The 21,172-nt window shown below is 38.7% G+C and overlaps 1 protein-coding gene across 3 annotated transcripts in view; it reads right to left on the reverse strand.

Moving 5' to 3' along the window:
* LOC138918306 (mucin-16-like) overlaps positions 1-13,448 on the reverse strand; it is a 33,900-nt gene extending 20,452 nt beyond the window's left edge. For 2 of the 3 annotated variants that reach the window (XM_070239310.1, XM_070239309.1), the window contains exons 1-2: positions 12,890-13,016; positions 11,970-12,087 (exon numbers count right to left, since the gene is read on the reverse strand). The gene's annotated coding sequence lies outside the window, so the exon portion shown is untranslated. Of the gene's footprint in view, positions 1-11,969; positions 12,088-12,889 lie in introns of all 3 variants that reach the window. The other variant, XM_070239308.1, reaches the window with a different exon arrangement.
* Between the last annotated feature and the right edge of the window lie 7,724 nt (positions 13,449-21,172).

Below are 21,172 nucleotides of genomic sequence, written 5' to 3' on the forward strand. Positions count from 1 at the left end.
ATGATGTGGTCATCACTGTATGATGTGCCCATCAAAAGAATAGAGTTGATAATCATATACAGTATGTACAAGAAGAAAGGGAATATTCTTACCTATTCTGATAGAAGAAAAGTGCTCTAATATGAGACATGAGAATCTGTCTTTTGCTAATCAAGCCATGCCTAGTGTAGTGCATTCCCTTCCAAATCCTACTGTTTAAAAATGAATTGAAACAAAAGAAACTACCAATGTGGTGACCTGACATGAAGTCATGTTTTTTCAGGGATGGCTGATGAACTGGAGATGCTTCAACTCAAGAAATCTGAGAATAGTTGACCATCTCCGCATATTTCTAAGGATGTTCCATGGAACTTGGATCCAGATTCTACTTGTGTCTCCAAAAGACAGGATGGGTAGGAGAAATAAGAAAGTGCTCTTCTGCTCAATGCAAGAAAGAACTTACTAACTAAGAAACAATAGTGTATGAAAAACAGGATAGGCTGGAGGAAAGGGATGGAACCTACTTAGGCTAATGGAGAAAAGAGGCTGTGAGAAAATAGTCTCATCTATGAGATCTTTTATACAAATGTAACAGTAACCACTAAACAAAAAATCAGAGCAGAGCCACAATTCATAAATAAAAAGAAAATCTACAAAACCACCACAGAAAACCTCCAAAGTGAAATGGCAGTCAGACATACAAGGGAAGGGAAACAGTGGAAACATAGAACAGCTGGAAAACAAGAGATAAAATGAAAGTATTAAGCCTTCAAATATCAATAATAACTCTAAATGTCAATGGATGGAATTCTCCGATCAAAAGACACAGAGCAGCTGAGTGGATTAAAAAAGAAGACCCAACAATATGCTGCCTCCAGGAAACGCATCTCAGGCCTAAAGACAAACACAGGCTTAGCAGAAAGGGGTGGAAGACAAAACTCCAAGCAAACAGCAAATAAAAGGAAGCAAGTGTTGCCATACTTACATCAGACAAAGCTGACTGCAAGATAAAAAAGACAAGGAGAGACAAAGAGGGGCAGGAGACAATGATAAAAGGGATTTTTCTGCCAAGAGGACATAACACATTAATATATGTGCACTTAACACAGAGACACCAAAGTACATAAAGCAATTATGAGCAGACCTTAAGGGAGAAATTCTCAGCAACACAATCATAGTAGGGGACATCAACACCCCACTTACATCAATAGATAGACCATCCAGACAGAAGGTCGACAGGGAAATAGTGGATTTCAATGAAACACTTGAGCAGATGGGCTTAATAGATATATATATGGAGAGAACATCCCATCCCCAAACAGCAGAATACACATTCTTCTCAAGTACACATGGAACATTCTCAAAGACAGAGTATATGCTTGGACAAAAGGAAAGCCTCAGTAAATTTAAGAAGAATGAAATCATCCTAACCATCTTTTCCAATCACAGTGCTCTGAAGCTGGAAATCAACCATAAGAACAAAACTGAGAAAGTCAGAAATATCTGGAGACGAAACAATATGCTATTTAACAACTATTGGATCACTGAATAAGTCAAAGGGGAAATTACAAAATGATTAGAGGCAAACAAAAATGAAAATACAACATACTAACTCTTATGGGATGCAGTAAATGCAGTCATAAGAGGGAAATTCATACCAGTACAGGCCACCTGAACAAACAAGAAAAATCTCAAATAAGTAATATAAAATGCACCTAACAGAGCTACAAAAAGAAGAATAGATGAAGGTGAAAGTCAGCAAAAGTAGGGAAATAATAAAAATCAGAGCAGAAAAAATGAAATAGAGACCAAAAAACAGCATAGAAAGGATGAATGAAACTAAGAGGTAGTTCTTTGAGAAGATAAACAAAATTGAAAAACTCTTAGCCAAACTCACCAAACAAAAAGAGAGAAGGCCAAATAAATAAAATAGGAAATTAAAGAGGGGAAACTACAACAGATACTGCAGAAGTACAAAGGATTATAAGAGGATACTATGAAAAACTGTATGCCCACAAGTTCGATAATGTAAAAGAAATGGATGAATTCCTACACTCATGCACCCTCCCAAAAACTGAATCAAGAAGAAATAGGGTATCTGAGTAGACCAATCACAAGTACAGAGATTGAAGCAGTAATTGAAAACTTCCCACAAAACAGAAGTCCAGGGCCAGATGGCTTCTCTGGAGAATTCTACCAAACATTCAAAGAAGATTCGTACCTCTCCTTCTCAAACTATTCAAAAAAATTGAAGAAGATGGAATGCTTCCTAACACATTCTATGAGGCCAACATCGCCCTGATACCAAAAGCAGACAATGGAAACACAAAGAAGGAGAACTAAAGGCCAATATTGCTGATGAACATAAATGCAAAAATCCTCAACAAAATATTGGCAAACACAATACAGCAATACATAACAAGGATAGTACACCATGATCAAGTGGGATTTATTCCAGGGATGCTAGGATAGTTCAACATCTGCAAATCAATCAATGTAATACACCACATTTACAAAATGAGGAATAAGAATCACGTGATCATTGCAATAAATTCACAGAAAGCATTTGACAAGATCCAACATCCATTTATGATAAAAGCTATCAATAAAATGACTATAGAAGGAAAGTACAACATACTAAAGGCCATATATGACAAACCCACAGCCAACATAATCCTTAATGGTGAAAAACTGAAAGCCATCCCTCTGAGAACAGGAACAAGACAAGGTGCCACTCTTGCCACTCTTATTCAACGTACTACTGGAAGTATTGGCCAGAGCAATTAGGCAAGAAAAATAAATAAAAAGAATCCAAATTGGAAAGGAAAAAGTGAAACTTTCGTTATTTGCCGATGATATCATCCTATATCATCTCATCCTATATATAGAAAACCCTAAAAAATCCTCCAGAAAAATATTAGAAATAACTACAGCAAAGTTGCAAGGTACGAAATCAATTTTAAAAAATCAGTTGCATTCCTATACACTAACAGTGAACTAGCAGAAAAAGAAATCAAGAATACAATCCCATTTACAATTACAACAAAAAGAATAAAATACCTAGGAATAAACTTAACCAAAGAGGTAGAAGACGTGTACAGTGAAAACTATAAGAAATTATTGAAAAAAATTATAGAAAATATAAAGAAATTGAAAGATATGCCATGTTCATGGGTCAAAAGAATAAACATAGTTAAATGTCCATACTAGCTAAAGCAACCTACATATTCAATGCAATCCCAATCAAAATCCCATTGACATTCTTCACAGAAACAGTACAAAAAATCCAAAAATTCATATGGAACAACAGAAGACTCCAAATAGCCAAAGCAATCCTGAGAAAAAAGAAAATAGCTGGAGGCATCACAACCCCTGACTTCAAAACATACTACAAAGCTATAGTAATAAAACAAACAAACAGATCAATGGATAAGAATGGGAAACCCAGAAATAAAATCACACATCTGTGGACAGTTAATCTTTGACAAATGAGCCAAGAGCATACAAGGGAGAAAGGGAAGTCTCTTCAATAAATGGTTTTGGGAAAACTGGACAGCTACATGCAAAAGAATGAAAGTAGACCATTATCTTGCACCATACACAAAAATTAATTCTAAATGTATTAAAGATTTGAATGCAAGACCTGAAAGCATAAAACTCCTAGAATAAAATATAGGCAATATAGTCTTTGACATTGGTCTTAGACTCATCTTTTCAAATACCCTGTCTACTCAGCCAAGGGAAACAAAAGAAAAGCTTAACAAATGGGACTACATCAGACTATAAAGCTTCTTCAAAGGAAAGAAAATCAGGAACAAAATGGAAAGACAACCCATCAACTGAGAGAAAATATTTGCAAATAATTTATCAGACAAGGGGTTGATCTCCAAAATATATGAAGAACTCATGCAAATCAAAAAATAAAAAAAAACAACCCAATCAAAAAATGGGCAGAGGATATGAACAGACATTTTTTCAAGGAAGATAGACAGATGGCCAACTGACACATGAAATGATGCTCAACATCACTAATTATTAGGGAAATGAAAATCAAAACTACAATGAGATATCACATTCCACTAGTCAGAATGGCTGAAATTACCAAGATAAAAACCAGCAAATGTTGTAGAGCATATGGAGAAAGGGTAACGCTGCATACACTGCTGGTGGCAATGCAAACTGGCGCAGCTACTATGGAAAAGAATATGGAGATTTCTCAAAAAATTAGAAATAGCATATGATCAACCTATCCTACTACTGGGTATTTATCCAAGGAACTGGAAATCAAAGATCCAAAGAGACTTATACTCTACTATATTCATTGCAGCATTATTCACAACAGCTAATGTGTGAAAACAACCCAACTTCCTATCTATAGATGAATGGATAAAGAAGATGTGGTATATATATATATACAATGGAAAACTACTCATCCATAAAAAAGACAAAACCATCCTATTTGCAACAACGTTGATGGAAGTTGAGGGTATGACGTTAAGTGAAATAGACAGAGAAAGACAAACACTGCATGACTTCACGAGTATGTAGAAGATAACAAATACATGGATAAAGGAATAGATTAGTGGTTACCAGAGTGGAAGGGGTTTGGGGGGGGGTGGACGAAAGGGATAAAGGGGCACATATGTGTGGTGATGGAGAAAAACTAGACTACGGGGCCTGAGCGTGATGGAGAGTATTCAGGAATTGATAAACAACAACGTACACCTGAAATTACTCAATGTTATAAACCACTATAATCCCAATAAAATTACTTGGGAAAAAAAGTGGCTACACTGTTTCTGTCATAAAGTACCTTTCTCCACCATGTGACTGGTACATTGTAAAGTCTTATTTAATCTTTCAAAGAAATGTTTACACTCAAAAATTTACCTCCCAGAAGATAACAAACTGAGTTTTACCTGCTAGGCAAACTGATTTATTATTCACCTCTACTTCTCCCTAACAAATGATCTTTTTACTTCTTAATCTTTAAGTTGTTGGTGTTTGATTTAATTTTTTCTAATGCGTGAACATAATTGTTTTTACCATTATTATACGACCACATCCAATGGTAGTTTTTCAAATCATAATTTATTTTTTATGATTGTCATCAAAATTTAATCACCCATAAGCTATACCAGGCACTGGGGTTTTAGTGAAAGAAAGCAATATTGCCTTTTTTGGTGTTTGATTCCAGTGAGGAAACATTACATTACATAAAAATACAAATAAATAGAGAGTCCGGAAAGTAATTTGTGTTAAAATAAATTAGAAGAGAGAAATCTGTAATACTTATCTCTTTTTCCAAATATTAGATGGAAAGATAAGATGTGGTATTAAAAATCAGAAGGGAGCATAACACTTGAGAGGCCTTATTTTTTTCATGCTAAACTACCTACTATGTTTGGTGTCTCCAAAATAATTTAGTCAATTTTACGCTAGGTGGTTTGTGTTGATTGAACAACATGAATAGACTCTTCCCTTTATGTGATGAAATTATAATTGTGAAATTTTCTTTTTTAATTTGTTTTTCTTAATGTACAAGTTTTATAAGGAATTTATAAAACATAAGAAAATTTCCTTATAAGGAAATTTTAATTATAGAGTTTAAACCACAGTCACGTAGTAGAAGTAAAGAAACATAGATAAGACCACTTGATTCTTAGAAGTGAAGACCGCTTGTACAAATTTCAGGAATGTTATTTCTGAATAAACCTTTGTGTTCTTTAAGACAAACGAGCCAATAAACATGCCTGACACATTTTTGAAAATTTTTTACTATAAAATTTTTGGAGTGAGTCTAATCTCAAACCACCTCAGATGTAAGCTATGACAAATCCTTATTGGAAAATTTACAAGTGAAAAAATATGATGGAATTGTAAATAAAACCTTAACTAGCAATGAAAGACTAACAAGATAGGTAGGTTACCTACTTTATATAATGCTGCTGATTGTTTTAAAAAAAGAAAATATGCATCTCTTAAAAATTGAAAATAATTATTTTAGTTGAAGGATTACAAGTTATAATTTACTTTCAAAATCATGTTACACCTTAAAAATGTTATCCAAGTGTTATTTATAAAGCCTTTGGGAAACGTTGAAGGAAACTTAATTATATCATTATATTCTAAATCTACTTCCAAAAGTTAAACATTCATATTTGTATGTACTTAAATTACTACAGATACCCATCTATTTATATTTATATTTATAACTCTATCTACCTGTCTATCTATCATCACCTCTCTATAACTATACTACTCTAAGTATAATGGTAAATGTGTGTTTAACATATACTTATAATATTCTTTGGTATAAAAATGTGAAAGGGACTGAAAAAATAAGGATGCTAGAACAAAAAGTAAGATTAATTGATTTATTTCGTATTCCTTAATTTGCTCAGTGCCACAACACAAAATTGCTAGTCATAGTGTGGTTAGACAGGATTTGCTTCATAAGAAGTAACATCATTTTTTACATTGGCAAGGGAGCAGACTAATATTCAGATGAGAGTAAATAATATTTCTTATAAATTATGAGAAAAAAGCTACATAAATATTAAGGTAAAAACTATTTTCTATACATATTGAGAAATCTTAGTAAAGGCTGATAGCCCAATTATTAATATAGGTGACAAATAAATATGGGTGAGTAACATTTAATAAATACAGTGATATTTAATATTACTACATTTTTGACAAGTTTGTTTTAAATATCAGTCACTGATTGTTTACTAAGGAGCTATTTATTGCATATTAATCTATTTACATACAATATATTTAACTGCTTTAATGCTCAATCTTGACTGAATGATCAAGCCACTATTTATAATAATAACCCATAATCCAGCACTTTATTTTTAGTTTGGATACATGCCTTTATGTATAAATTCTTCATCTTTAAATACTAGAGGTTATGTCTCCTCTTTATTAATATCCTGTAAGTGATGAGCGTATTGAGTTATCTAAAGCTGATGTCAATAAATACAGGTACTGTGAATCCTTTATTTTGGATCTATAATAGAACAATTTAAGAATTTAATTACAATTTTCCCTTGGACATCAAATGATAGTTGGCAGAAATCAAAGAATACAATTTGTTTTTTTGGAGGATGATTAGTCCTGAGCTAACATCTGCTGCCAATCCTCCTCTTTTTGCTGAGGAAGAATGGCCCTGAGCTAACACCTGTGCCCGTCTTCCTCTACTTTTACATGTGGGACGCCTACCACAACATGGCTTGCCAAGCGATGTCATGTCTGCACCCAGGATCCAAACCGGCGAACCCCGGGCCATCAAAGCAGAACATGTGAACTTAACTGCTATGCCACCAGGCCGGCCCCGCAAAAAATACAAATTTAAAACTGTTATCTTTTTAAACTCATTATTTACCCTTTTCAGTATACCTGATATATTTGACCATCACACATATGTCTTATTTAAAATGGTTAATATGTTAGCTAATGTTGTGGGGTTTTATTAATAATTCACATATATCAGGTATGGCAAAACAGCAGACATTGAGCAATATTCAGAAAGTTCAGTTAGTGAGACTGAACCATCTTTACATACAATTGGAAAAGAAGGAAGCCAGTCCTATAGATATCCCTCTAAAGTCATCCACTTTAACTGTGTATACGATAGTGAAACATTCTCTTTATATATTTCAACTAATCTCTATGTTATTATTTTTTATTTAATATTGATATTCTTAGTCTCTTCTGTAACATCTGCACAGATAGTGCTGCACATTTTCCTAATAAATGGTAAATAAAGATTATTTTAAAATACTGATTCTTGAATCAATGAAAACAGCATAAATAAATAATTGTCAACCATTTGTTATATTTATACACTGGAAATGAGTTTACATGCTGCCTGATATTAATATTGTTACCTTTGATATTACAGCAATGTTTATAAAACAAATTATAAAAACAACTCCTGTGATTGCTATTCTCTTCAAAGAAGTGACTATTCATTTACTTGGTCAATTAATGAAATTATTAATTGCTCAACAAAAAAAGTTGGGCTATTACATTAATATCCTTCCATAGTTTCAATTCAAATGTCCCGCCCATCTCTAAAGAATTTTCTTTTTAAAGTAAATCAAAGTTTGCAAGGAAATGATCATTTAAGGGAGAATGAGAAGGAAAACATTAACCATGATAGTAAGCACAAATTACTCACTCTTGAAAATTGTGTGTTCTTAACCTGGAGAGGAGAACAAATGTTTCCCTTGTTAGCTTCTCTAAATTAAAGGCTTCAAGATGGTTTAACCAAATTTACCTATACAGACAATGTTTGTGAGTGTCTTTAGATAAACCAAAGACCATTCCTATGTTGTGTAAACATGTCAATCATGTTCTGCCTTATCTAAAAGTGTAGACATACCCCTGCCACCACCAATAAAGTCTCGGGGGACAGAGTTTTTACCATCTAATGATGGCCAGTTTCCCAAGGGTAAATAAACATGTAGTAATTTCCAGAACACATGTAAATAGGACCCAGTTAAAATACAAGATGTTAGATACCTAACACTTCGGAGTGTCGACTGGGAATGTAGTCATGTGATAGGAACCGTAACTAATGTTTTGTTAAATTAGACTATTTCACTAATAGCACAGGTACAAATACCTGTCCTGGGCCACTTCCCAAGAATCTCTCCCCAGTTCTCTGCACACGTGTTTAGGATCCTTACACCCTGCTGGTGGAGTGGCCCACTTATCACTCTGCAATGTCCTTGTTCCCATCGAATATCTCTCCTGTCAGCCGGCGTTGTCTGAATTGGTGTACTACTCCAGTTTTCTTTTCAGCATTACTTATACAACATATACATTATCCTTTCAACTTGTATGAATACTTTAAGATCAACCTCTAAGTGCATAATTTAGTTTTATTTTTATTCTAAGAAACTTTGCCTTCTAATTGGAGTATTTATTCTATTTATATGCCATAAAATCACTGATATTGGACATCTAGGCACCATTATCACTGTTTGCCACTGTTTGCTCTTTATTCTGCCTGTTCTGTGCTCCTTGTTGCCTTCTTTGGGTTTATTCATCCATAATGATTCTATTTCTCCCCTACCTCAGGAGCTTCTGATTAATATTCTCTCACTGTTTATGCAGTCTTTATAGAATGCTCCCTTGTTTTAATAAAGTCCATATCATTTTCCTTGGACCACTTCATGGACAATGCAGGGACCTTAGAAGCTCCTTTATTTTTCCTGCCGTTGGTGTTATTATTGACATCTTTTTAAATTTCATATGAGCGTAAACTCCCAAAGCATTACCATATTGCTTTACACTTTCAATAAATATTTAGATGTGCCCACATATTTATCTTTTCCTTCAGTCTCTGCTCTACTGGCAACTCTGAGCTGCCTCTTGTGGTCAACATCTGCCTTTTGTTGTTGGTCCTCAGGTGACAAATTCTCTTAGTTATCTGCCTGGAGACAGCAGTCCAGGTTGGCTGTTCCCAGTGTCAGCACTTTTGTGTACATTTTCTTCTGTGCTTCATTCCACTTGCTGAGAAGTTGGGGGTCATCAACTTCTGCTCTTTGACAAGAATTGTCTCTGCTCTCATCATGCTTTAGGATTTATCTTTGTGTTTCAAAGCTCTGCGGTAGTTGATGGGCCTTTCTTTGGACCCCTCCTGTGTCGTGTTCTTAATGCTTCTGAAATCATTCGCTTGGTGTTTTTTTTCTTGTTTGAGAACATTTGAGGCTTCTCCTGACATGTGGCCTGTTTCCTCTCTCTCCTTTTTCTGGGGCTCCAGTTACACTACCCCTGATCTTCCCTCAAACCCTATGTGTGGGAGGCTCTTTCCATCACCACCCATCCTTGGGTTTCTCATGCAACAGTCTCAGTATTTCCTTCTGCTCTGTTTTCCTGTTCACTAATTATCTCTTCAGCTGCACAGAATTTGTTTTACAATCCAGCTATTATGTTCCTATTTCAAGTTAATATATTTTGTTATAAATTCTCTTAGAATTTTTCATAGTTTCCAAAAATTGTCTGACAAAATTCTCAAAAAAGTTATTTAATTCCCTGAACAAATCAGTTATAATTATTTTAAAACCAGTGTCTTATAATGTCTTGTAAATATAATATCTAGATCTACTCTAGCTTTTTTTTTTCTTGTCTTGATTTTTGGACAATTCCTTTTCCTTGTTCACCTGGTTACTTCTGATGAGTGCAGGACACTGTGGTGAAAACCTACGGAAAAATGTGAGGCTCTGGGAAAGTCTCATCTTCCCCCAGGGTTTCCTTGCCTGTGGTAGGCAAATATTAAACCGAGGGATTCTTATGGTGTAACTTAATGGTCCCACCCCTATTGGAACTGGTTTATTTCTGGGACCATTACTTGTAGGATGTCAGGGTCTCGATGAAAGCTTCAGGTGCTCTCAAGACCCTCCCTCTGATGGATGCCCACTGCCAGACCCACAAGAAAGCTCCTCAGCTGGTCCTTTCCAAACCAGCTGCTACCGAAAGGCAAATCTGGACACAGCTCCAGGCCCACGGCTTGGCTGCTCTCCTCCCCAGGTGCTGACCTAGAGGCTCTTGCTGCCAAAGTAGCTCTCAAAACCATCAAATATATATATTTTTTCAAATTATGTTCAGACTTTCTACCATAAGTAGAATAACCTGGGTGAGTCAGAAAAAGAAAATAAAATGTGAAGCTCTTCCAACCTGGATACCTAGGGGCACAAAGTGGTAGTGAGCCCCTTTCTTCTGTAAAAGATGAGCCCGCTGGCATCTCCCCAGCATCTGCAGCCACAGAGAGAGCTGTAGGAAGCACGGCGTGATGCACCTGCCTTGTGGAAAGGAGGAAGAGTGTCCTTCCTCAGCATTTGTGGTTCATGCCCAAATCCCGTTATGCTTCAACTTTAATGGGTTGATTGTGGACTCCCTGTCAATTCATTAACCAGAGGATATAGAAGGAGGTTAATAAAAGCAGGGTCTACACTTGCAGAGATGGCCACTGGTGGTGAAGTGGAGCTGCAAGACTGGGAATTTCTCGTGCATTTCAGTTTTCCAGGTTTTGGCTGCAGTGACAGTCCCCACTGCACATCTGTGGACAAGAACTGGACCTTTATTATCCTGATGCTGATGAATGTGTGAAAACAAAACATGTGATTCACAGAGCAGCTCCCCTCAGGCTGCAAGGCTGACCCAGGACGGGCTGGAGGAGACGCAAGCCAGTTCTAGACAGTTCTCAGGGGGCCACTTTCCATAAGCTCACACCTGAGCAGCAAGTTTCCAGTTTCAAATTTTTTCTTTAGACCATGTCCAATTGTAATATAGATTGAAGAAGGGCCATAAGCTTTGCACAAGCTTTGTAAATGAACTTTGACATCCTTTAAAAAGGTATGTTTTTATATTGAATTCTTTATTCATTCAAGTATAAATTACCTCTATAGTTGCAAAAACTTATGACACAACTTGACTTTTTTTAGTTTCATCTAATTTATTTAGTGGTATGTGTGCATTTCTGCAAGACTAGATAAGTAAAAAATGAAAAAAATTTGGAAGGCCTCAATTCACAAAAATTAGATTTTAGAAAATAATCCAATTTGAGTTCCTCCTGAGTACTATCAGCTTAATTTGAAAGGACGTTAATTTCTCTAGAAATGAACTAGTTAATTAAGAGTTAGCAGGTAATTAATGTGCAGTTATATGCAGTGGTGTTTAATGAAAGCAATAAGAAAGGATCTATTAATAATCGGTATTTAAAGTTTCATTTGAGAATATTAAAAAGATAATCTGGTGTATTGCCAGATCAGAAGGAAAGCTCCTCGTATAGTTGGGGCAAATTTGGTAAAAAGTAAAAGTTAAAAAAAAAAGTGTTGGTATCTTTATGAAGTAAAGCTTCATATATAGATTCTCAATTAGTTTTTACTGGACATGAAATGAAACACTTGTTTTCAACTTTAATTCCTTTTTAATAAATCATCATCAGCACCTGGGCAAGTTTCCCAGCCACTTACCTGAACGCAGGTGGCTCCGGGCATGGGAGGTCCTGTTCACGGGCCTGCAGGTCTGGGCCAGTGGTGCATCTCGCTGGGGCTGCTGATGGAGTCTCTGGCTGCGTCATGCTCTAAAATGCTTGAAGTGAAGTCACAAAACATCAATTCTAAAAGCTTTTCAGACTAATCCTAAGTGATAAAAGTAAGATCAGGAAAATCAATCTTTCAATTAAGGAAATTTGAATATGTATTTATCTAAACATAAATCTATGTCTATGTGTATTTATGAATGTTTACATAAGTGTATAAAATTCTGGGAGACACGGAAAAATGTATCCAGTGGATAATGGGGGGATTATGTTGACTTTTAAAAACGTTTACAGTTTTCTTGCAATAAGCATATGCTATTTTTTATTAAAAAACATTCAACATCTAAAAATAGTTTACTGTTCATTCTGAGCCTGAGGTCATAGTCAGTGTGAAGGTCCTGGGACTGAACCAGAAATGGGGGTAATGTAGGATCAAGGCATCTCCAGGGAAAGCGGTCTGGTGGAGGGGTCATCTGATGCTTCCAGAGGGTTCTGGAAAGTTCTAAGAAGGCAGTAGGATTTCTGTGTAAAGCAGCCAACTCCGCAATCCAGGTGTTAAGGCGAGGCCACCGATGCCCAGGGAGTCCTCCAAAATCCTTCCCTTGCTGTCCTTGGGGCCACCCTCCCCGATCCTATTCTGCTCTGGGCCCCACCGTGACTCAGTTTCCTACCCTGGTGTCAGTACAGAGACTCAAACACCAGGAGCAGCTGCCCACAGCTGCTGCAGAGCCTTGACCACCATGGGCTCTGCAAGGCCACAACCCGGCCTCTGCTGCCCCACAGCCCCATTGCACTCATGCGAGCTGCCAACAGGTTCCCTCCTCAGGGCCCTCCCACAACCCCCCTGTGTACCTGCAGTCCAGGGTCACGGGGTCAAGGTTGAAAGGCCTGACTATGACAGATGCATTACCCAGCACATCCTGAGGCTGATGGACTTGCTGGACAGTGAGTGTCCTCTGCAGACAATATGCCCACTCTGTTCAACAGAGAGAGATGAGCCTGCGTTTGAGGCCTTACCCAGCCGAGGCCACTTGAACGCTGGGAGGGGCAGAGAGGGTATGCCAGAGGCAAGGGCAGAGGTTCAGAGAGCTTCCTCCACCACAATTCTCGTTTCCTAAGAAAAGCTGATGGGGAGCAGACGTGTGGTGTGATGCCCCCACATTAGCTGCGCTTGAAAAATGCAAGACAGAGCCCTGGGCTCTGTCGTTTCCTCAGTGAAGACTCTTGACACAGTCTCCTTCTGGTGTTGAGTGTGTGACATCAGCCTGGGTCTGCCCGGCACATTCCCAGCCCCCAGTCTGCCATCCCCACTCCCTGCTGAGGACCCACTCAGTCTTCTTCTCAAGGGCCATGAGACTTGTTCAGACATGTTCCAGACGTCACAGTCGTGCCTGTTTAAGGATGTTCTACCTGCGCCAGGTATGGTCACAGTCAATGAGGTGCATATCTGGCTGCATGTTCAAGTTGTACTTATTAAGGATCATTTCTTAAATTTCACGTGTAGACACAGCTGGAGGTCACTGTGGTCTAGGGCTGCCCTGAACCCGGAGCGTCCTGCCTTTCTGAGGCTTTACAAATATGGAGGACATCACAGACTTCTTCGGGCATTCACGGGCTGGCCTGTATGTTGGCATATAACGAAAATGACCACTTCAGATTTTGACTGATATCACCAGTTGTCTTCCAAAACAGTTTAAAACCATCCATAGTCCCGTCGACAAAATATGAGCACATGCATTTCCTATACATTTGTGATGTTTTAATATGAAATGAGAAACTGTATCTCTTTTATCATTATTTATAAATTGATTAGTGAGGCTGGGCCCCTTCACACATGTTAATTGGACATTTCTATTCCCTTTACTCTGAGTTACACACAAATATGCTTTATTCAATTTCCTTTTGGAATGCTTGTCTGTTTCATATTGAAATACAAAGATTTTTTGAATATCTAAATATTAATCCTTTGTGCCACTTCTTAGTGAAAGTGTGTCTATTTTATTTTTCTTTAAAAACAATTTAAGGGGCAACCTGGTGGCATAGTGGTTGAGTTCGCATGCTCAGCTTTGGCAGCTCAGGGTTCATGGGTTTGAATCCCAGCTAGAGACCTACACACCTACACACCAGTCATCAAGCCATGTTGTGGCAGCGGCACACATGAAAAACAGAGGAAGATTGGCCCGGGTGTTAGCCCAGGGCCAATCTTCCTCAACAGCAACAACAACAGAAAGAATTTAACTTTCAATTTCCTGGGTAAGGTTCCCATGTCCCTTCAGTCAGTTTCTTGGTCCTGACTCCTGATCAAACACTGTTCCATTTGCTATGTCTGTTTGTCCCTTCTCTTTGCTTCTCTTTCTCCTCTTGGGGTGACTTGACCACGGTCTGGTTTCTCTTTGGTGTTTTTCCATGTGTTTCTGTTTCTCTTGTGGTTGAAATGTGGACATTCTAGGCTTTTTCTTCCTCTGGTTATTCTAAGTGTCTAAAACCAGGTATATTGTAAACAAATATCTTTCAAAACCAAGATTGAGTAATTGCCACTATATCCCCTGAGCTACAGAATCACTTCTGCATGATTTGACTCCACATTATTTACCATTTTGAAATAATCTTGGAATTCTAGTCCAGATTGCTTTCTTTTATATCCAAAGTATTATGCTATAAAGAATTTAAGAAAAATGCACATTCTAGGGTTTTATTACCACGTCCTCCAAATCTTTCATGCTTCTTTATTTTCCTGCACTCCATCGTTTTGCCTTTCTTGCAATATATTCTGCTATGATCATCCTCTGAAAGGCCTCTATCCTCCCCTGTCTTTTCATGATAGTTGGGTTTGGAATCAGCCTTAAAAACCTAGGAGGCGATATTGTGTATTCCTCTGACAAGCTTGGAGATTTAGCAATTGAATCTGCAATCTTGACCATGGTCATATCGATAGTTACGACTTTCCCTGAATTAATCAAACATCTACTCACTTCTCCACATGCATTGGGCACAGTGCTCCAAGGGTCATGGAAACCAGATCGAAATTTCACAGTTCAGGTCCTCCTGACTGCACAGTGTCAAATCTTTACCGTAGATGACTCATAAAACAAACCTGCTTACAAGGGTTTTCAGGTCTAAGAATTAATACCGCATTTCACAAGGAGAAAGGATAGGGGAGTTTAAAAGGATATTTAAAATTCATTAGCTAAGTTTCCTTATTGCCAAAGTGCAGGTGGCAGAGAGAAGACAAGGTGGTGGTGGACACCATGCCCGAGAGAAAGTGTTTCACCTAAATTTTCTTGGAAAACCCTGGATCTCTGCAGGCCACTCTGTGAAGGTCCTTCCTCTGCAAATCAGGACCTACAACAGAATTTACTAGGCCTGCTTTAGGGCTTGACAAGGCACCTGGGGATGCTTGTGAACTGTAAGGCTGTGTGGAGCACAATTGTCAAACTACACTCTTTCAGGATCCATTTATTCCCGCATGGCAGGCACAATGGACACTGATGTGTGTGTTAGATCTGCTTTGCCGCTCCCTTGTGTCTCAGTTTTGTTTCCTCTCACCCCAGATCCAGATGTCCTCCAACAGGAAGGCGGTCTCTGGTGATCCGAAATCCAGTGCCTGCTCTGCCCTCAGCAGCAGCTGCAGGCCTCAGAGAAGCTTCAAAGCTGCTTCTGTTGACCTGATGTTTAACTTTGGTTCATTAACAGCAGACCCTGAGCTCTGATCCTTCTTTCTGTCTCAGGGCAACTGTGAAAGTCGCACAACGACCTCATGTGTGGGTTCACCCACATCCCAGATTCAGTTGGGGCACTTGGTGACAGGGGTAGGAGATGGCAGCCTCCTTTTATAGACTATGACCGTCTCCTCCCTCGTTGTGGAAGCAGAGCTCACATCCATGGGGTACCAGGAGGCTCTATGGGATGTTACACTCAGCCCAGGGCCAGGCCAGGTACATGTCACACTGACAGCAGGTCTAAAATGACAAGTGACGTGTCTGTTCAGAGTACAGACAGTGACAGTGCATCACATCCAACTGTCATGGCAACAACATCAAAGTTCTACCAACCCATTTTGGTACAAGAACTGGTGGTATGGCTGCCACTTTTCCTAACTGAGATTCAGTCCTATATAGGGAAAATTATGGAGGACCTGTGGACTGACCGTAACTCCTTTCTGCCTGATGGAGGTGAGGAGTTAATCTCCAGTAGCCGCATGAGTCAGGAGGCAGGTGCTTGGCCACAGTTGCTCCACAAATTTGCAACCTGTCCATGAACTGACATGGAGCACCCCGTGTAGGTAAAGCCAATCTGCAGTAAATCCAGACCAGGGGTGTAATTTAAGGTCTGATGAATCCTTAAAGGGACATCTGGAGAGTCTCTGACTTGGAGGAGGGGTCTCTGAGAAGATTTACACCCTGGACGGGGCTGGTCTGCACAGGTGCATGAAAAATAGCTCACGATCCCAGCAGAGTTGCATTAAAATTCTGTAATTATAGCAACCCTCTCAAATACACCCTGTCTGCATTTTGTAGAGATGTATTTCCTGGAGATTCCTGAAAGTGCCATCAGTTGCAATCCCCTCCAGTTAATCCTTGTATCTGATACACTGCATAGAAAAGCAAGCCAACCCAAAAGCAGCCTGGGACAAGGCTAGTTCTCTGAAGTTGCAGCTTTCACCAAATGCTGCTTGGACAACAGAAGGAAATAAGAGTTAGAGGAAGCAAGTCTGTGGCCTGACAAGAGATGCCCCTTCAGAAAGAAGGAAAGACAGCTTCCCAGCACCCAGCCTCCTTCCCAGTGGGTATGTCCCAATCCTACCCTCAGAAAAGAAACTTATGAAGGGTCAATTCTTTGTCAAGATGATTAGAATCGTGTCGATTAAAAACCACTAGTTTGAACAGTACACAATCTATCTGCTTACTTTTCTCTTCTGGTAAACTCAACTTGATTTTGAGTTTAAAGAGCACGCATTGTTATGGAAACAGACAGAGCTCAGCTCTAATGCACAATGAATTCATAGAAAGTCATCCATAACAAGCAGACAATGTAGGCCTACTGTGAAGATAGCTGAAAGCAAGCTTTAGGATTACGGAGGGGAAGGGAAGTTGTATTTCAACGGTTTCCAAGAGTTCCTAATCGCCAGAGATATGGCTTTAAATTCACTTTGGGTTGGATGACTTCTTTGAGGAATGTCAGTCACACGGGCTCCTGAGTTTCATAAACATTTAGGAGAAGGTGTTATTGATCACAGTCCTGTTTCTGTGGCATAAAGGCCAGGTGAGGAGGGGATGTGTGGTGGTGTGTCTAATAACTGACCTCTAACTAACGTGGTGATGACTTTGTGCTTTGGGGTCCGTTGGAAGCCTGAGGTTGGCCTGTAGGTCATGGAGTGACCAGGGAGTCTACAAAGGCTGCATGCGTGTGAGGACATGAGTCCCAGGCTGTGAGAGACAAGAGGACCCCACACCCAATGCCCTTGTGCAGGTCAGCTTCTCTTACGAGTCTGGGACTGTCCAGAGCACATTCTCAGGGTCACAGGGTAAGTCTGTCTAGTGGGTTTTAGAGCGGCTGAGTACTCTCAGTGTGCTCTTTGGCTTCAAGTGGCACTCCCTCCCCTTGTGCGTTTGTGCACAAGTTTGCCTTTTTATAAGGACATCTGTCATGTTAGATGAGACAGGATGACCTCATCTTAACTAATTACATCTGCAATGACCTTGCATCCCAATAAGGTCACATTCTGAGGTCCTTGGGGCTAGGACTTCCACACATGAAACTTAAGGGCACAAGTCAGCCCATAGGGCTCACCCACACAATGCTGTGTTGAGGTGTGTAGCCTTTGCTGAGCTGATGTGTGAAAGAGACAGTTCACTGTAGCATTTTAGGTTCACTGAATTTCTGGGTAAACAGTGATATTTTCTGCTAATAAGTATAGTTTTGCTTCTTCCTTTGCAATGTTTATTATCATTTTAAATGTTTTTTCTAATGTCATTGGCTAGATCTCCCACAGCTATTTCATAACAGGGATAATAACGGACATTCTTATTTTGTTGCCAAGTTTGGTGGTGACACAACTGATGTCTCAACATTAGCTTTTCATTTCTGTGTATGTTTCAAATAATTCTAAGAAGGTATCCATTTCAGTTCATTCTCATTTAATAAACTTTGTTTAAATAAAGATTGAAAGCTGATTTATTTTCCTGAGGATGATTCTCCCCAACTTAACATCTGTACCAATCTTCCCCTAGTTTGTATATGGTTCACTGCCACAGCATCGCTGCTGACAAGTGGTATAGGTTCAGGCTGGGAAACGAAAACCAGCCACTGAAGCAGAGTGTGCCGAACTTAACCACTAGGCAATGGGGCCAGCTCCAAAAGCTGATTTTTAAAATTTTTTTTCTCTATATATAAAAGAGTTTGCATGTCCCTCTTTTAAACTACAAGTCCTCCTACCAGTTACTCTCCATCAAGCCAGACTATTTTCCCCATTATTGTCTTTCTATGTTTATTTATTTATTGACAGCTTCTTGAATTCACTAGAGTGCAGGAGGACAGGAACTTTGCTTCTTGTCCTGAATATTTATTGCCATCTGTGGGTGCAAACCATCATTAAATATGTTTAGGGGCTGAGTGGATGACATGAGGAGTGAGGAGAGCTTATAGAGTGAAGGGAGCATCAGCCACCGTGACACATGGCTGAAGCATCTGCAGTGATGTCAAACCTCAGTGCTTGCTGCAGGACTGGTTCAATCACCTAAATGTTGTAGCTTAGGGCATTTGAAATGAGATGAGAAATTGGACTGAGTAAGACACCACAGTTATTTAATAATCAGCACATGAAGAGTAGCCTAAGGGTCATCTGCACACCCGAATAGTCCAGCATGTGGAGGCTCTGCTCACACTTAATTGGAAGCACACAGGAGATGCTCCCTTACTGTTAATCAGCTGGGAAACCAGGTCTTAGCAAGCACAGAAGGAGAGGAGAGAAGCAATGCTACTGCTCAGAATAAGGCTGAACTGAAGCTCAGGCAATGACTTGCATCCCAAAGATAATAATTATAAATTCTGGAAAATGTTTTTAAGAGAACAATTTGCAGTCAGAGGAGGACAAAAGCAGGTGGAAGCTGGAGTATCACCCTGTGGAATAAGAAGGCCACGTGGGACAGGTCTCCCTTTACGTGACTTCCTCTTAGATTCCTCCCAAGTTTTAAGGTGTGGAGTAGCCAGAGCATGAGCAAAACCCACAGTTTTCTCACCGGGACATGTCTGAGAACAAAGTTTTGGCTTGCTACAGTGGCTGGAACCTGAGAGGGAAAAGGAAAACCACAGTTGGGGGCTTCAAATTTTCTATAGGCTCCCCACAAATCCTTGGCCAATCTCTGAACTTTAAACACATGAGACTGAGTCCAAAAGCTGGGTGGAAAGCAAGATCCATACTCCTGGGCCATCTGAGCTGAGATTTCAGCTGGCGCCCACCACAGAAGGATGGAACTTGGAGTTTGAATGCTGCCAAGTTAGAATGGTGAGTAACAACCCAGCTGTGGATGAAACACCAGATGGAACTAAGGATTCACACTAAAATTCAAGAAAAACCGATCCTTATCTTTTTTAAGTCCAAGGTGATCAGCCAGCAACTTAAGTGCCAGCTATAATAAAACAATGCCTCATTGCTCTTCTGAGGGAGGTAACAAAATTCAGTCTCTTCAGCAAACCATCCACAATGGTTAGTTTACAGAAAAAACAATTGTTACACATAAACAGGAAAAATTGGCCCATGTCAAGAGAAAAAATTGTCAAGAAACACAAGCCATGAGATGTCTCTGATTTGCAGTTAGCATGTGTTGAGGCTAAGCGGCTATTCCAAGTATTTTAAAGGACTTAAATGACAAGATGTCATGATGAATGCACAGATGAGGAATCTCAGCACAGAAATAAAAAGTTAGTAAACAATCCAATGGATATTCTAGAAAAAAAACTGCATATAAGAAATTTTTAAAAGATATTTACAAACTCAAAAACCAATTGGAGGTGACAGGTGAAACTGACAGTGAATTGAAGCAGATCAAGAGAAATTATACAACCTGAAGAAGAAGATAGAACACAGAAGAATCACAAGCAGAGCATGAGTGACCTGTAGGACACAATCATGTGGTTGACATGCATATTCTTGGAGTTCCAGAAGAGAAGAGAGATTTGGGAAAATATTTTTTTAAAATAATGTTTGAACATTTTCCAGTTTCAGTGAAAAATATCAACTTATAGATTCCAGAAACTCCTCAGCAAAACCCATGCAGGTTTAATAAAGAGAACACCATGCCTGGCACATGGTAGTCAAGTAGCGGAAAATCAGATATAAAGGGGACATATGAAAGCTGCTGGAATAAAAAGACCATCACAAACAAGAACCATGATGACAACAGATGGCAAAGGACCACACGTTCAAGTGATGAAAGAAAAATAAAAGCAAAGTTGACAACATGAAATTCTATATCCAGTAAAAAGTCTGTGTGCATTCTAGAAGAAGGCTTAAGGGAAATGAATCCCAGTGGAAACTGGGATCTGCAAGCAGGAAAGAGAAGTACTCAAGTGTTAAATATAGAAAACATAAATAAATATTCTCTTAATTTCTTTAAAGTCAAATTTCTGTTTAATGCAAATAGAATCATATCTCACGATTCATAACAGAGGCATATATAGAACAGATGACAAATATAGCACAGAACAAATAAAATTCACCATCGCAAAATTCTTAAGTTTACATTGAATAGTATATTAATAACTCTAGGTAGCAAACACAATTTAAAAGCTTATAGGTAATAGGTTTTGGAGGAACTGAAACAGTTTTAAAAGAATATCCAAAATGCTAAGAAAGAGAAGTGGAAAAAACATTAGATGTGTTGAATTGAAACAAATCACAAACTAGTCCAGTCATATCAATAATTCATTTAAAGTAAGTGGTGTAAGCCCTTTAATTAAGAGCTATATTGTCAGGAGGAACGGAAAAGAAAGACTCAACTATATCCTACCCATTTTAAATACAAAGACAGAGGGTGAAAAAGAGAGAATGGGACAGATACACCGGGCACACAGTAGGCACGAGAAAGCTGGTCGGCAGTGTTGATATCAGACGAAACAGACTTTACCACAAGAGTA

This window comes from Equus caballus, chromosome 17 (assembly GCF_041296265.1).
Source record: "Equus caballus isolate H_3958 breed thoroughbred chromosome 17, TB-T2T, whole genome shotgun sequence".
In the NCBI taxonomy this organism is placed as follows: Eukaryota; Metazoa; Chordata; class Mammalia; order Perissodactyla; family Equidae; genus Equus; species Equus caballus.